This window comes from Palaemon carinicauda, chromosome 5, assembly GCF_036898095.1.
Source record: "Palaemon carinicauda isolate YSFRI2023 chromosome 5, ASM3689809v2, whole genome shotgun sequence".
Lineage (NCBI taxonomy): Eukaryota > Metazoa > Arthropoda > Malacostraca > Decapoda > Palaemonidae > Palaemon > Palaemon carinicauda.
The window spans coordinates 135,858,420-135,874,561 of NC_090729.1; the positions used below are offsets into that span (position 1 = coordinate 135,858,420).

At 48.9% G+C, this 16,142-nt stretch overlaps 1 protein-coding gene across 1 annotated transcript in view; it reads right to left on the reverse strand.

The window, feature by feature from the left end:
• The window catches only part of GCS1 (mannosyl-oligosaccharide glucosidase), a 68,873-nt gene extending 57,229 nt beyond the window's left edge, over positions 1-11,644 (reverse strand). Inside the window, exon 1 of the mRNA XM_068374119.1 lies at positions 11,416-11,644. The gene's annotated coding sequence lies outside the window, so the exon portion shown is untranslated. The remainder of the gene's footprint in view (positions 1-11,415) is intronic.
• Positions 11,645-16,142: the final 4,498 nt, after the last annotated feature.

Below are 16,142 nucleotides of genomic sequence, written 5' to 3' on the forward strand. Positions count from 1 at the left end.
CTGTGGAGAGACCGAAACACAGCACCTTGAACTGGTAGATCTTGTTGTCTAGGCAGAATCTCAGGTACTTCCTGGAAGACGGATGGATTGGGATCTGGAAGTACGCATCCTTTAGATCCAGTGTACACATGAAGTCTTGTGGTCTCACCGCAAGTCTGACTGTGTCTGCTGTCTCCATGCTGAACCGGGTTTGTTTGACAAACCTGTTCAGAGCCGAGAGATCGATGACGGGTCTCCAGTCTCCAGTAGCCTTCTTCACAAGAAAGAGTCGACTGAAGAAGCCTGGAGAGCCGTCCACGACCTCCTGGAGAGCACCCTTCTCGAACATGGTCTTGACTTCGGCCTGAAGGGCCAGCCCCTTTGCCGATCCCATGGCATAGGAGCTCAACGACACTGGATTCGCTGTCAGGGGAGGTTGAGATGACGTGAACGGGACGCGATAACCTTGGCCGATCACCGAGATCGTCCAAGCATCGGCCCCGAGATGTTGCCACCTGCGGACGCAACGCTGAAGGCATCCCCCCACAGGTGGACACGCAGGGGGACTGCCACCCCTAGGGCTTGCGGCCGCGGCCGCCACCCCTAGAAGTCTTGCCTCCCCTGGAGGACTTACCACCCCTCTTGACCTTGGCTGGAAAGGGCTGGGGCTTAGACACCACTTTCTTAGCTGCCGGTGCCTGTTTTGGAGCCTTACGAGGCTGTTGCTGCTGTTGTGGCGGGGCTGGAGGCTTATAGGGCCGAGTTGTAAGGGCCCTGTGGAGGAGGGAGTCCGTGCTGGATTTCCTCCACCTCTCAGCCGTTCGCTCCAAGTCTTGAGGCTCAAACAGGCTCTCCCCCAGGAGGGAGGCATGTCGGAGCCTACACACATCTACGGCGGGGACCTTCGGATGGAATCTCTCGGACACAGCATCGCGACGCTTCAACACCGAGTTGGCCCACAGGGTGGTAACCTGGTGCGCCAAGAACTCGATGGAGCGGGTGCCCGAGAGCAAGAAGGTCTCTAGGGCCTTCCTATTGGTCTCCTTGGACAAGTCCTCAGATCGCAATAGGATGCCCAGAGATCCTAACCAGAAGTCCAGCCACGAAGTGGCCTGCATGGCACACTTAGCGACCTTCTCGTGGTTAAGGATCTCTGCCGCCGAGAACGACACCTGCCGGGCAGAGAGTTTCTCCAAGGGAACTCCCTTCGCCAGCTCCTCCACAGAGTGATGGAGCGGAAGAGCGAGGTTGTGCTCACCCAGGATCTCGAAATACCTCCTCTGCTGAAGGCGAGGAGGAGGGATGAGTTTGTTCCCGGCAGTGGAACGACTGGAGGAGGCAAGAAGTGCGAGCTGAGCATTGGCCCTAGCTCTGGCACTCTTCAGCCCCCGAGACCAGGGCAGAGCTGCACTGGTCTTAGGGGCCTTCCGAACGTCGAACACTTCATCCAGAATTGTGTCTTTGCCTTCATGGGGGGGGATGACTGGATCCGTAAGACTGTTAAGTTGCCTTATCAGGCTTAGGACCTGCCAGAAGGCATGTTCGGACTCTTGCTGTTCTCCTCCCTGCGGGCTGGCAGCTAAGTCTCCTGCCCCAGGAATCTCTTCCTGGGGTGATACGTGGACATTCCCCTGGGTAGTCATGGGTTCCTGTCGAATCCTTGCAGAGGATTTAGGGATGGTCTTGGAATCCTTGGGCTCCCTCCTAGGAGGGATACAGGATCCCAACAACGAGGTTCGAGGGGCCCCTTCCTCACGAGACGATTCTCCTGCCTGAAGCGAAGTCTCCCCCCCTGGTGCCGGGGGGAAGACTACCGGTCCACTGGACTCACCTGAGGACGGAAAGGCCTCGTCCACGGGAGAAGGAGAGACTACTCGTGCAGGAGAGGGGACCCTCGAGACCGACCTCTTGGGAACCAACTTCGCCCTGGGGGAAGTCACCACGAAGTCCACTCCTCTCTTTCTCTTCAGCGTAGGAGAGACAGCCGCTGGTTTGTTACCCTGGCCGGCGAGTGCTGGTTTCATAACCCTCACTAACGCCCGTGCCAGCGGACCAAACCAAGTCTGCTGCTCAAAGGACACAGAGTCCGAAATCCTCGCTAAGGTGAAAGGGATCGGGCGATCCTTTGGAGTGGACACGACGGTACCTGCCTGAAAAGAAGGTGGGGAAGAATGCTGTAATGACCTGTCCTCGTCCTGCAATACCAACCTGTGCTTGGATGGAGGTGATCCCGAGTGCCGTCTAGGAGCACGCGTCCCTGCTGCTACCACCGGCTGTGGAATTCGCCGCGAACTATGGTCGCGCGAGGGTGAACGGTCGCGCAAAGGCGAATGGTTGCGCGGGTGATCGCGCGGGCGCACAGGCGAGCGGTCGCGCGGGCGAGCGGTCGCGCGGGCGCGCAGGCGAGCGATCGCGCGGGCGCGCAGGCGAGCGATCACGCGGGCGCGCAGGCGAGTGGGCGTGAGGGTGGGCAGGTAAATGAACACGTGTCCGAGGCGACGAACGCAAGCGATGGCGCGACGGCGAGGGATCGTGCTGCCGCGTAGGTGAAGAAGATCGCTGGCGATAATGATCACGTGATGGTAAGCGATGGCGAGCAGCATGTGAAGGTGAATGATTGCGCGCAAGAGGGCGGTCGTTCAGGGTTGCGCGATGAGGAGCAGCATGCGTAAGCGGGCGATCGTTCAGGGTTGTGCGATGGCGAGCAGCATGCGCAGGTGAATGATCGCGTGAAAGGGTGCGATGGTGATCAGCATCCGCAGGAAGGCGATCGTTCAGGGTTGTGCGATGAGGAGCAGCATGCGTAAGCGGGCGATCGTGCAGGGTTGTGCGATGGCGAGCAGCATGCGCAGGTGAATGATCGCGTGAAAGGGTGCGATGGTGATCAGCATCCGCAGGAGGGCGATCGTTCAGGGTATTGCGATGAGGAGCAGCATGCGAAAGCGGGCGATCGTGCAGGGTTGTGCGATGGCGAGCAGCATGCGTAAGCGGGCGATCGTGCAGGGTTGTGCGATGGTGATCAGCATCCGCAGGAGGGCGATCGTTCAGGGTATTGCGATGAGGAGCAGCATGCGTAAGCGGGCGATCATGCAGGTTCGTGCGATGGCGGGCAGCATGTGAAGGTGATCGCTGGCGAACTGGTGATCGCTGGCGAGCTGGTGATCGCTGGCGAGCTGGTGATCGCTGGCGAGCAGAAGGTCGACGCGTGTCCTGTGAGAGGATAGGTTCACGAGCAGGAACGGGAAGATCGCTGGCGCGTTGGCGAACATGTGTTTCTGACACACGCGCAGCACGATGTTGCGTAGCCACAGGACCAGGTGGATGGTGAGCAGGGAGTTCAGCAGGAACTAAAGGGTGGTCAGAGACCGCAGGGCGATGGTCCTCAAATGAGCGCTGACGCTCGGAAGAGAGCTGACGAGCAGGAGAGCGCTGGCGAGGGGGGCGAACCTCAGGAGAGAGCCGACGAGCAGGTGAGCGTCGGCGAGCAGGAGAGTCTTGGCGAGCAGGAGATCGTCGACGAGCAGGAGATCGCTGGCGAGCAGGAGAGCGCTTGTGCGCTGGCCCTGCTCGCGTAAGGGAAGAATCCCTTAGCCCCGAAGGGACCGTTGCCCGTCGGGTGACGAGTTCTCCAGAAGGCGAAGATCCGGCAGGAGATGGAGAGCGGTCCGCAGAGAGGTTCAAGGAGGGCGGAGCAGTCGGTTGAGGCTGACGAGGAGAGTCCCCCCCGGAGGACGAAGACCCAAAAAGGCGCCTCTTAGTCCCCCTGTAAGGGGAAGGGAGGCCCTTGTGGCGTAGAGGGCGGTGAGCCTTACGGCGGAGGCGGCCTCGGGGGAGATCGTCGGGACCATCGGTCCTCCGAAGGGGAGTCTCCTTCAAAACACTTCCCTCAGAAGGAAGCTGGGCAGCAGTCGAGACCGAAGGACTCACTTCCCCCTTCGAAGGATGCACGGAAGGAGGAGGAGAGCCTAGAGCACCATCACCAGCAACAGCACCTGCGTCGGAAGGCCCAGCCACGTCAGAGGCCTCTGTCACCACGACGTCGACAATAGACAGAGGATCTACCTCCGCTACCACCGGCGACTGTTTAACAGCGGCCCCCAACGAGACAAGGTCAATAAGAGCGACCCTGGAGGGCAAGCCCTTAAGCCCCAGGGACGACCAAATCTGCAACAGATCATCACTGGATAAAGTATTATTATCAATAACCTCCCCCGGAGGAGGAGGGGGAACCGCCTCGCTATGGGAGGCGACGCCCTCTCCCCCCACCGAAGGTAGGGAAACAGAACAAGGGCCTGCGCTCCCACTCGGACGACTCTCCTTAGGAGGCGGACGAGGGGGAGCTTCGGAGGAGGTTTGGGCGGCGGAAGAAGAGTCCCGAGAACCTTCCTCCTTCAAGGCTAACCCCGGAGGAGAACGGTCTCTCTTGGACTTCTTCTTACGCCGACGGCCAAACCTCTCCCACTGGGAGGCAGACCACTCCCTGCACTCACGGCACATGTTATCCTGGTCGCACCGTCGGCCCCGACATTGAGGGCAGAGGGTGTGAGGATCCGTAATCACGTCCGACATGAAAGTCCCACAAGGACGGCCGGCAACTCCAGGGCATGTCCGCATATTAAATAAAAGAAAATAACTGAAGGTCAACTTCCAACCAATCACACAAGCTGAAAAGAAAAAGAAGAAAATTAAAGGCTGTCACGAAGGCGATGAACAGACACGTCTGATCACCGCCGAGCCAAAAGTGAAGTGAAGCAAGTCACCGGTGTGTGGAGGGGGGAGGGGTAGCAAGCTACCCTTCCCCACCCCCCGCTAACTAGCGCGGGGGTAATTAACCCTCGTTAAAAACTATTGGCTCGTCATTTCAGCTGCGCTAAAAGTAAACCCTTTGTAAATAGCGTGGTTTGTATTTCGGTTACGGAACAAACTCGATGGAGCGGGTGCACGAGAGCAAGAAGGTCTCCAGGGCCTTCCTATTGGTCTCCTTAGACAAGTCCTCCGATCGCAATAGGATGCCCAGAGATCCTAGCCAAAAGTCCAGCCACGAAGTGGCCTGCATGGCACACTTAGCGACCTTCTCGTGGCTAAGGATCTCTGCCGCCGAGAACGACACCTGCCGGGCAGAGAGCTTCTCAAGGGGAACTCCCTTCGCCAGCTCCTCCACAGAGTGATGGAGAGGAAGAGCGAGGTTGGGCTCACCCAGAATCTCGAAATACCTCCTCTGCTGAAGACGAGGAGGAGGGATGAGCTTGTTCCCGACAGTGGAACGACTGGAGGAGGCAAGAAGCGCGAGCTGAGCGTTGGCCCTAGCTCTGGCACTCTTCAGACCCCGAGACCAGGGCAGAGCCGCACTGGACTTCGGGGCCTTCCGAACGTCAAACACTCCAAGATCGTGTCTTTGCCTTCACGGGGGGCGATGACTGGATCCATAAGCCCGTTAAGTTGCCTTATCGGGCTTAGGACCTGCCAGAAGGCATGTTCGGATTCCTGCTGTTCTCCTCCCTGCCGGCTGGCAGCTAAGTCTCCTGCCCCAGGGATCTCTTCCTGGGGTGAAACGTGGACATTCCCCCGGGTAGTCGTGGGTTCCTGGCGAATCCTTGACGAGGATTTCGGGACGGTCTTGGAGTCCTTGGATTCCCTCCTGGGAGGGATACAGGATCCCAACAAAGAGATTCGAGGGGCCCCTTCCTCACGAGATGATTCCCCTCCATGAAGCGAAGTCTCCCCCCTTGGTGCCGAGGGGAAGACTACCGCCTCACTGGACTCACCTGAGGACGGAAAGGCCTCGTCCACGGGAGAAGGAGAAAGCACTCGAGCAGGAGAAGGGGCCTTCGCGACCGACCTCTTGGGAACCAACTTCGCCCTGGGGGAAGTCACCACGAAGTCCACTCCTCTCTTTCTCTTCAGCGTAGGAGAGACAGCCGTTGGTTTGTTACTCTGGTCGGCGAGTGCTGGTTTCATAACCCTCACTAACGCCCGTGCCAGAGGACCAAACCAAGTCTGTTGCTCCAAGGACACAGAGTCCGAAATCCTCGCTAAAGGGAAAGGGATCGGGCGATCCTTTGGAGTGGACACCACAGTACCTGCCTGAAAAGAAGGTGGGGAAGAATGATGTACTAACCTCTCCTCAGTAGTATCCTTGTCCTGCACTACCAACCTGTGTTTGGGTGGAGGCGATCCCGGGCGTTGTTTAGGAACACGCGTTCCTGCTGCTACCACCGGCTGCGGAATTTGCCGCGATGGTCGCGCGGGCGAGTGGGCGCGAGGGTGAGCAGGTGAATGATCGCGTGTCCGAGGCGGCGAACGCAAGCGTTGGCGTGATGGCGAGGAAACGCGCTGCCGCGTGGGTGAGGAAGACCGCTGGCGATGTGGATCAACAGGTGATCGGTGATGAGCTGGTGAGCGCTGACGCGCAGGTAGCCGATGGCGCGTTGTGGCATGGTGACGCATTGGCGAGCGATAGCGAGCAGCATGCGCCGGTGAGCGATCGCGCGATGGCGAGCTAGTAGCTGGCGAACCATGTCCCTTCAGAACCTCCGGCTGACGAAGCATTGGAGAACGTTGGCGCGCAGGCTGCAACATACGCGGGCGGTCCGGAGATCGCCGAGAAATAGGTGATCGCTGACGCGTAGAATGCTGGTGAATAGGCGATACCAAAATCGCCTGTGCGCGCTGACGAGCAGGTGAACGCTGGCGCGTAGGCGATCGTTGACGCGTGGGAGAACGCTGGCGAATAGGCGATACTAAAATCGTCTGTGCGCGCTGGCGAGCAGGTGATCACTGGCGCGTAGGTGATCGCTGGCGAGCAGGAGGTCGACGCGTGAGATCCTGTGAAGGGACAGGTGGCGCGGTGCGTTCACGAGCAGGAACAGGAAGATCGCTGGCGCGTTGGCGAACATGTGCTTTTGACACACGCTGAACGATGTTGCGTAGCCACAGGATCAGAAGACTGATGGCGAGCAGGGAGCTCAACAGGAACTGTAGGATGGTCAGAGACCACAGGGCGATGATCCTCAAATGAGCGCTGACGCTCAGAAGAGAGCTGACGAGCAGGAGAGCGCTGGCAAGGAGGGCGAACATCAGGAGAGCGCCAACGAGCAGGAGAGCGCTGATGATCAGGAGAGCGCTGACGAGCAGGAGAGCGCCTGTGCGCTAGCACTGCTCGTGGAAGGGAAGAATCCCTTTGCCCCGAAGGGACCGTTGCCCGTCGGGTGACGAGTTCTCCAGAAGGTGAAGATCTGGCAGGAGTTGGTGAACGGTCTGCAGAGAGGTCCAAGGGAGACGGAGCTGTAGGTTGAGGCTGACGAGGAGAGTCCCCTTCGGAGGAAGAAGATCCAAAAAGGCGCCTCTTAACCCCCTTGTAAGGGGAAGGGAGGCCCTTGCGACGTAGCGGACGGTGAGCCTTACGGCGGAGGCGGCCTCGGGGAAGATCATCAGGACCATCGGTCCTCCGAAGGGGAGTCTCAGTCAAAGCACTTCCCTTAGAAGGAAGCTGAGCAGCAGCAGAGACCGAAGGACTCACTTCCCCCTTCGAAGGATGTACGGAAGGGGGAGGAGACCCCTCAGCACCATCATCCTCAACAGCACCTGCGGAGGATTGCCCAGCCACATCGGAGGCCTCTGCCACCACGACGTCGACGATAGACAGAGGGTCTACTTCTGCTACCGCCGGCGACTGCTTAACAGCGGCCCCCAACGAGACAAGGTCAATAAAGGCGACCCTGGAGGGCAAGCCCTTAAGCCCCTGGGAAGACCAAATCTGCAAAAGATCATCATTAGTTAAAGCATTATCAATAACCTCCCCCGGAGGAGGAGGGGGAACCGCCTCGCTATGGGAGGCGACGCCCTCTCCCCCCACCCAAGGTCGGGAAACAGAACTAGGGCCTGCCCTACCACTCGGCCGACTCTCCTTAGGAGCCGGACGAGGGGGAGCTTCGGAGGAGGTTTGGGCGGCGGAAGAAGAATCCCAAGAACCTTCCTCCTTCAAGGCAAACCCCGAAGGAGAACGGTCTCTCCTGGATTTCTTCTTACACCGGCGGCCAAACCTCTCCCACTGGGAGGCAGACCACTCCCTGCACTCACGGCACATGTTCTCCTGGTCACACCGTCGGCCCCAACATTGAGGGCAAAGGGTGTGAGGGTCCGTAGCTACGTCCGACATAAAGGTCCCACAAGGACGACCGGCAACACCAGGGCATGTACGCATTGTAAAATAATAATAATGAAGGTCAACTTCCAACCAACACACACGCTGTAGAAAGAAAAAGCAGAAAAATTAAAGGCTGTCACGAGGACGATGAACAGACACGTCTGATCACCGCCGAGCCAAAAGTGAAGTGAAGCAAGTCACCGGTGTGTGGGGGGGGAGGGGTAGCAAGCTACCCTTCCCCTACCCCCCGCTAACTAGCGCGGGGGTAATTAACCCTCGTTAAAACTATTGGCTCGTCATTTCAGCTGCGCTAAAAGGTAAACCCAATGTAAATAGCGTGGTTTGTATTTCGGTTACGGAACAAATAGCCAATTGAGAAAAGGAAATAAGGAAATAAATAAACTAAATGAAAAGTAATAAAAAATTAAAATATTTCAATAACAGTAACGACATTAAAACAGATATTTCATATATAAACTATAAAAACAAACTCAAGTCAGCCTACTCAACATGAAAACATTTGCTGCAAGTTTGAACTTTTGAAGTTCTAACAATTCAACTACCCGATTAGGAAGATCATTCCACAACTTGGTCATAGCTGGAATAAAGAATAAAACTTCTAGAATACTGTCTAGTATTGAGCCTCATGATGGAGAAGGCCTGACTATTAGAATTAACTGCATACCTAGTATTACGAACAGGGTGGTACCTGTCTGCTAAGATCTGAATGTAAAGGATGGTCAGAAGTATGAATAATCTTATGCAACATGCATAACGAACTAATTGCATGGTGGTGCCAGAGATTAATATCTAGATCAGAAATAAGACTGTAAGTTCACATCCAACAAATTACTGTAATATTAGATTCAGAAGCTGAAGACCAGACAGGAGAACAATCCTCATAACAAGGTAGAATGAAAGAATTAAAACACTTCTTCAGAATAGATTGATCACCAAAAATTTAAAAGAATTTCTCAATAAGCCAATTTTTTGTGCAATTAAAGGAGAGACAGACCTAATGTGCTTCTCAAAAGTAAATTTGCTGTCAAGAATCACACCTAAAATTTCAAAAGAGTCACACAGACAAGTATGCGTTGGTGATCGGCAAGTAGACGAGCGAAGCCTTCGCATGCTAGGCGAGGAGGCGATCTATGAGAAGATCGAAAAGCCGGTGAACGGCAAAAAGGTGAGTGTCCTGCTGGAGAGCACTGAAGTGAGCGTCCTCTAGAGGGGGAACATCTGGTAGCAGGTCGAGATGACAAGCGATGAGCTAGCAAGCGGCGAGTTGGTGAGTGACGCGATGGCAAGTAATGCGCTAGTGAGTAGCTGATGAGTACTCGTGAGAGTAGCTCAAAGTTCCTGAAGGGCGAGAGATAATCACGAGCTGGTGAGTGTCGGTCACGAGATGACAAGTACGGGCCGTCGTGTAACGTTCACGAGTAGGAGATGGGCGAGAAGATCGTTGATCTCTTGGAAAAAAAACACTGAAAACCAAGAGGGGACGTGGGTCAATGTTTGGGTGCACATAAGGGACTACGGTACCTGAAGGACTTCTACCACAGAGGACGCAGGAGAAGGATTCCTCTGGGTCCCCCCTTGAAGGAGGTCTACTAGAACAGCCCTGAAAGGAGAGCCAGTGATACCCAGCGACGACCAAACCTGTAAAAGGTCAGATAAAGAAATGGACTCTCCCAAGGGCAGGGGTGATGTTGCCTCCCTAGGGGAGGCAGCAACTAACCTTGAGGTTGCCTGGAATTAGTTGGTCTACTCTTCTACTTGATCGTCCCTCATAAGGCGTCAAGCAAGCAGGGTTAAGGAAGAAGTCCGAAGAGGCTTCTTCCCTCTCTAGGTGGACCACAAAGGAGAAGAGTCCCTTTTGTACTTCTTGTGCCTATGCCTAAATCTCTCCCACTGGAAGGCAGTCCACTCCCTACACTCATTGCAGGTGTTGTCCTGGTCGCAGTGGGGTCTCCTGCAGTTTGGACATAAGTAATGCAGGTTGGTATCCACTGCAGACTAACTAACAGTTTGAGGAACTGGCACCTCACTTTAAAGACTCAATGGCTAGTCTTCCAGCTTCACCGAAAGAAAATCCTATAAATAGCTTAGAGTTTGTACGTGTCGGAACAAAAATTAATATCATGGAGTTTTTTTTCACCTCAACCAATGCTGCTATGGGACTCTTGATATTGTACTATGAATCAGTTGGACTATGGCTATATGAGTAAGGAAAATAAGCACTATTATAAAAACAAAGCAGCCTGGGGAAGGTTACCACAATGTTTTTTCCAGAAAAAATAAATGAATTGACTTATAGGATTTCATAAAGGACAGAACGGAAAAAATATATAATGCACAGTGTACCTACAGTATTTAGATATATTAAAGACAGTTTTGCCTGTGTTTCTCAAAACTGTACCCCAAACTCTTCCTCAAATGGACTAAACCATAACCTTAGCTTGAAGCAGACTGCAATGTAACATCTTTAAGTAATTGGGAGAAATAAAAAGTTTGATAGAATCCAACACTTGAGCACAAATTACATTGCTCTAAATTAGATAAGTACCTGGGATACATGAATGACAAACTAAATCTTAACATGAAACGACCTAGGAAGGGGGGACCGGGGCGCTTGCCCCACGCCTAAGGTTGTAACTTGGGAACTATTAGGTTAGGTTAGGTGGGTTTGTTAGATTCTGTATCCTTTTACAAATCCCAAAAGTGATAAATAATCACGTTTTGGGCTGTTTTCAGCCACTTACATGAACCATATATTTTTCCAACTGGGTATCTTGTGCTTTGCATTTCTCACCATTATTATTGCTGTAAATAACTCGTTTATGACATTTCCCCACACAAACCAGATGGGGTCCCCCATAGTTGTCTTTATGAACGGGTGGTTTGTCTCAATAATGATGGTCATAAATGCACAAAACACAAGATAGTAAGTAGGAAAAATATATGGTTCATGTATTTGGCTGGAAATAAAAGTATCATATATTTACCGACGAAACTGTTTGACTGAACCATAATAATGAAGACCCATTACATTGGGTCTGTAATACATACAATCTATTAAGTAACCTAGGCATCAGTATCCAAACCATTCATACATAATAGAGCATTTGACCAGCAAAATTACTAGACAAACAAGTCCTTATTTACCCTAGAGCTGAACAGAAGTGAGCATAAATAACGGCTTAAATCACACTAATAACGTACGATATGCTAGGCTAGAAAGACTGACCTAGCCTAGGGTAGGCTTAAACTGTACCGGCAGAGATACTTACATCTGGAGGCGTTTATTTCAAGCTAGCCTTAAATATAGGCGGAGGCCATTAACCACACGTTCCTTGACACACATTTAATGATAAACACAGAATTTTGGAGTCTGGTGGGGTAATAAATCCTTTTCTTTTGTGGATTCCTCGTGCCGGGGCCCTTTAATTGTTTTGTTTTGACGTGTAAGGAACCCAAATTCGATCCTGAACTTCAGGACGTTGGTACCCAAGGTGGCGTTTCCTGGCCACTTAGAACGAGGTCTAGTATTAACTCTCGTTTTACGATCTATCAAATCGATATTATTTATCATTTTACTGTTAGATTGATTGAATTTCTTTAATTTTAACTGTTTTTTTTGCTTAGGTTACTTTAGATGGGTCTCATAAATTATTTTGATTTGTCGTTCAAGGAAGTCAAAGTCAATACTGAACTTTAAAACTTTGGTAACTCGGTTAGCGTTTCCTAGCCACATTGAGTTAGATAAGTACGATGTCTAGTATTAGTTCTTATTTGAAAACTACCAAAGTCATTTTACATATAGTTTTTATGATCAAATTGATTGATTTTCACCAATATAAAATAATTTTTTGGTTTTGGGCTCCTTGAGCCGGGTCCCCTAAATTGTTTTTGTTTGACGTGTAAGCAACCCAAACTCGATCCTGAACTTCAGGTCGTTGGTACCCGGGCTGCGTTTCCTGGTCATATCGAGCCAAAGACAGTAAGGTTTAAAGGTCACCCATGAATGGCAGAGGCAAGGGACAGTGACATTGCTCTTGCAAGCAGTACAATGCCCTAGAGAATAACCATATATTATATGATCAGCGCCTAAACCCATTCTCCACCCAAGCTAGGACCAGGGATGGCCTAGCAATGGCTGTTGATGATTCAGCAGATAGACCTATAGGCTCCCCCGGCCCCCCAAACTTTAGCTCACAACGATGGTAAGGTTGCAGAGGCTAAAGACACTAACGAATCTGAGCGGTACTCGAACTCCCGTCTGACAAACACCAGGCAGACAGATACTAATCAGGCATCATAGAGGGATATCGAGCAACTTACTTTAAGGGCTGCTTATCTGGTCCTGTACAGCAGGGGAACCCTACTCTCAACAGGACCTCCACGGTCGTTTTACGGTGTTCTTTCAGGAGCATTCGACATTTCACAATGCGTATTGCTCGCTTATTATTAGATCACCATTAGGCCTACCATCGAAACACTCGCAGAATAAGAACGTCTTCATATTCCTCTTGAAAGCCTTAATATCTTCAATTATTCGGACGTCTCGTGGGAGCTTATTGCATAGTCTCGGGGCCGCATATTTAAAGGCTCTAGATGCTACAGTAGACATATATCTAGGTTCTAATAGTTTGAAACCATCTGTAACTATTAGAGTGTCAGGACGATGTGTTGGCTGTACAATATGTAGCAATTCTCTTAGATATTTTGGACGTTTGGTTCTGATAGCTTGGTGAGTTATTGTAAATATTTTAAACTTAACTCTCGCTTTAATCGGCAGCCTATGTAGATCAATTAGTATAGGGGTGATCCTTTCTCTAGGTGGGACACCTTTTATCAGTCTTGCTCCTCTGTTTATTATGTTTTGTAATTTCTTAAGCTACACTTTTGGTTGATTGTAGTAGATGGATTTACAATAGTCAATTCTGGTAATCACACAGTTTATCACAAGTTTCCTTACAGAATAATCACCCAGGTACCTTTTTTTAAATAAAAGCAATATTTCTTAGATCAGGGTGGTTCAACTACAGGCCCGCGGGCCAAATGTGGCCCGCGAGGGGATTTTTTGTGGTCCTCCAACACTGACCTAATTATGCAGTGTGATTTAATGTGTCGAAACCTTACTGGACCTAAACGAACCCACTTGAATACTAACAAAATCAAAAAATGATAAATAATGAAATAAAATTAAAATCACATTTCAGTAGAATTTCAGTACTCTCTCTCTCTCTCTCTCTCTCTCTCTCTCTCTCTCTCTCTCTCTCTCTCTCTCCATCCAAACCATGCGTTCAATACAAATGTTTAATTTACTTTTGACGGTAGATAGAGTAATAATAATAACAATAACCAATATAAATGTAACAAGATTAAGGAAAATCCCGTGAATAGAATGGGGATGGAGCTCCTGCTGTTACGAATAGTTTTCAGCTTGCCTCTGTTTTGCAGTTAAGCACTATTGTTCATAACGTCTTTCCATATTGAGTCAAAATAAGAAATGAAAGTGCTCTGATATGAACAGAGCATATGATATGAAGTGGGAAGAAGAATATTGTGTGGCATCAAATAGGTTCTGTTCTTAAGGAATATGTTCGAAGGCATTGTGAGACATTGCACAAAGAAAAGTATGCTCAATTGCGGGGAAATCACACATGGTATATTGAATATCTTGATGGGCAAACATCAACAGCAAAATCATGGGCTACATAACTTCTGAAAACCACAAACAGCTAGTCTTACTGCTTAATAAGAAGTTACTTTGGAGCTTATAAGGAATAGAAAATCATTTATGGGTGGAGAATTAATAAAGCAGTGTGCGGTAAAATAGCACAAGAGTTTGCTGAAGAAAATGTACCTGGTAGTAAAAAAATTTGAAAGTGTGTCATTCTCTTACCAAAGAGTTGTAAGAAGAGTGAATGAATTTGATCAGCATGTTTCCATGGAACTTAAAAATATAATGAAACATCGCAAGTACTTTTTACTGGATTTAGATGACAACACTGATGTAAGTGACAAGTCAGTTACTCGTATTTGCCGGTACCATTGGCGAAGATTTTGTGGTTCACGAAGAACTTGTCAAGATGCAGTCATTGAATGATGATAGCAGTGGTTCTGATATATATAAGTTTCCCTCAAATCCGTGGTCAATGAATATGGAGGGTTTAAAATGTGTCCCTGCATTATAAGTGATAGTACGGAAGCTATAGTTGGCAGTAATGTGGGGTTAATTGGTCTTTAAAAAAAATGAAGTGCATTATTCACCAAGAGGCCTTATGAGGCAAAATATTGCAGATGAGTGATGCCATGACAAGTATTGTCAGTGTTGTGAACTTAATCAGAGGCGGAAATATTTCCTTAGGCATAGAAAATTTATATCATTCCTGGAAAAACTAAACACAGAGTACAGTGACCTGCTACTATATTACGTGCTAGGGGGCTGAGTGCTGGAAACAGTCTTTTTTTTTTTTTTTTAAGGGAAGATACTCCACCATTTCTATAAAATCAGCATATTAGTCATTCAAAACAGTGCTAAATTCAGCTACACGATAGACTTTCTTTGCTCCCAAGCAATTCTTACCATAATGACTGCCCACCTGAACGTTCTAAACATGAACCTAAAATTAGGAAAATTACAGAATGTTTCCCAGTTAGTAGGACATGTTGATTCTCTCTGCAAAAAGCTGCAACTTTTCAGTGAATGCTTAAACAAGAATGATCTAACACACTTCCCTTCTTGTCATGAATTGAACAGAAATAATGGAACATACTCCTCATCGTTTTTTGGAAAACTTGAAGGGTTATATCGTGAATTTGAGAGAATATATATATATATATATATATATATATATATATATATATATATATATATATTTATATGTATACACATACATACGTACACACTCATATATATATATATATATATATATATATATATATATATATATATATATATATGGTTGTGTGTGTAGAATTACTTTGATTATACAGTATTTTGAAGTTAAACAGGAATAAAACTGTGAAAGGTTCTAGTTTTTCTTATCTTATGATTAGATATTATTACTAAATACTAGTATGTGACTTGTTTATATTTTTTTTTCTCTTTTTGTATATCATATGTACTTAAGTTATGATTTGAAATTAAATATTAAGAGAAATATATAAGCTTTGTATTTTTAATTTCTAACTTTTTTTTCTTGTATTGTTTCGGAAAAAAAAACTCTCCAAGTGCATCTACATACTTGGTAAAAAAAAATAACTTTTATAAAGGAAATTAATCCTCTCCCCTTAAGGGAAGGCGCTCCCCTTCAGTTACTGCACCAGGAATTATAATTCTAATATTAATCTTGTTTTTTGGCCCATGCCATCAAGGATTTTAAGTAATGTGGCCCTTGGCATGGCAAAGGTTGGACCACCCTGGCTTAGATAATAACCAGCAGTTTTTACTACATTATTTATTTGGGCATCGTAAGATCATTTATTTTCTTTGTAACTTCTTCAATAAATGCAGCAGGAGAAAAATTTGATTTATGTCTAAAGTTTATTTTCTTTACTACTCCATGTTTCTATACAGAGAGACTAGACGTAGCAAGTTTGTGCACTGGGGAGATAGTACATTTCTCTTCAACTTTTATATCAGATACAATTAATAAAATATTATTCATTCAATCACTCAAAACTATGTCCAACGTATGCCCAGTTAAAGTAGTTGTACAGTCGACATTATTCACTATAGTCCATTTCTTTTAGCGATGCATATTTGCACCGACTCGCAGCGGTGCCCTTTTAGCTCGGAAAAGTTTCCGGATCGCTGATTGGTTGGACAAGATAATTCTAACCAATCAGCGATCAGGAAACTTTTCCGAGCTAAAAGGGCACCGCCGCGAGTCGGTGCAAATATGCATCGCTAAAAAAAATGGACTATAATTGATATGATTCCAGTAACTCACTAAATGCCAAAGCATTAAGATTTGAGTGTCATCCATCCAAAGACTGAAGTCTCCAC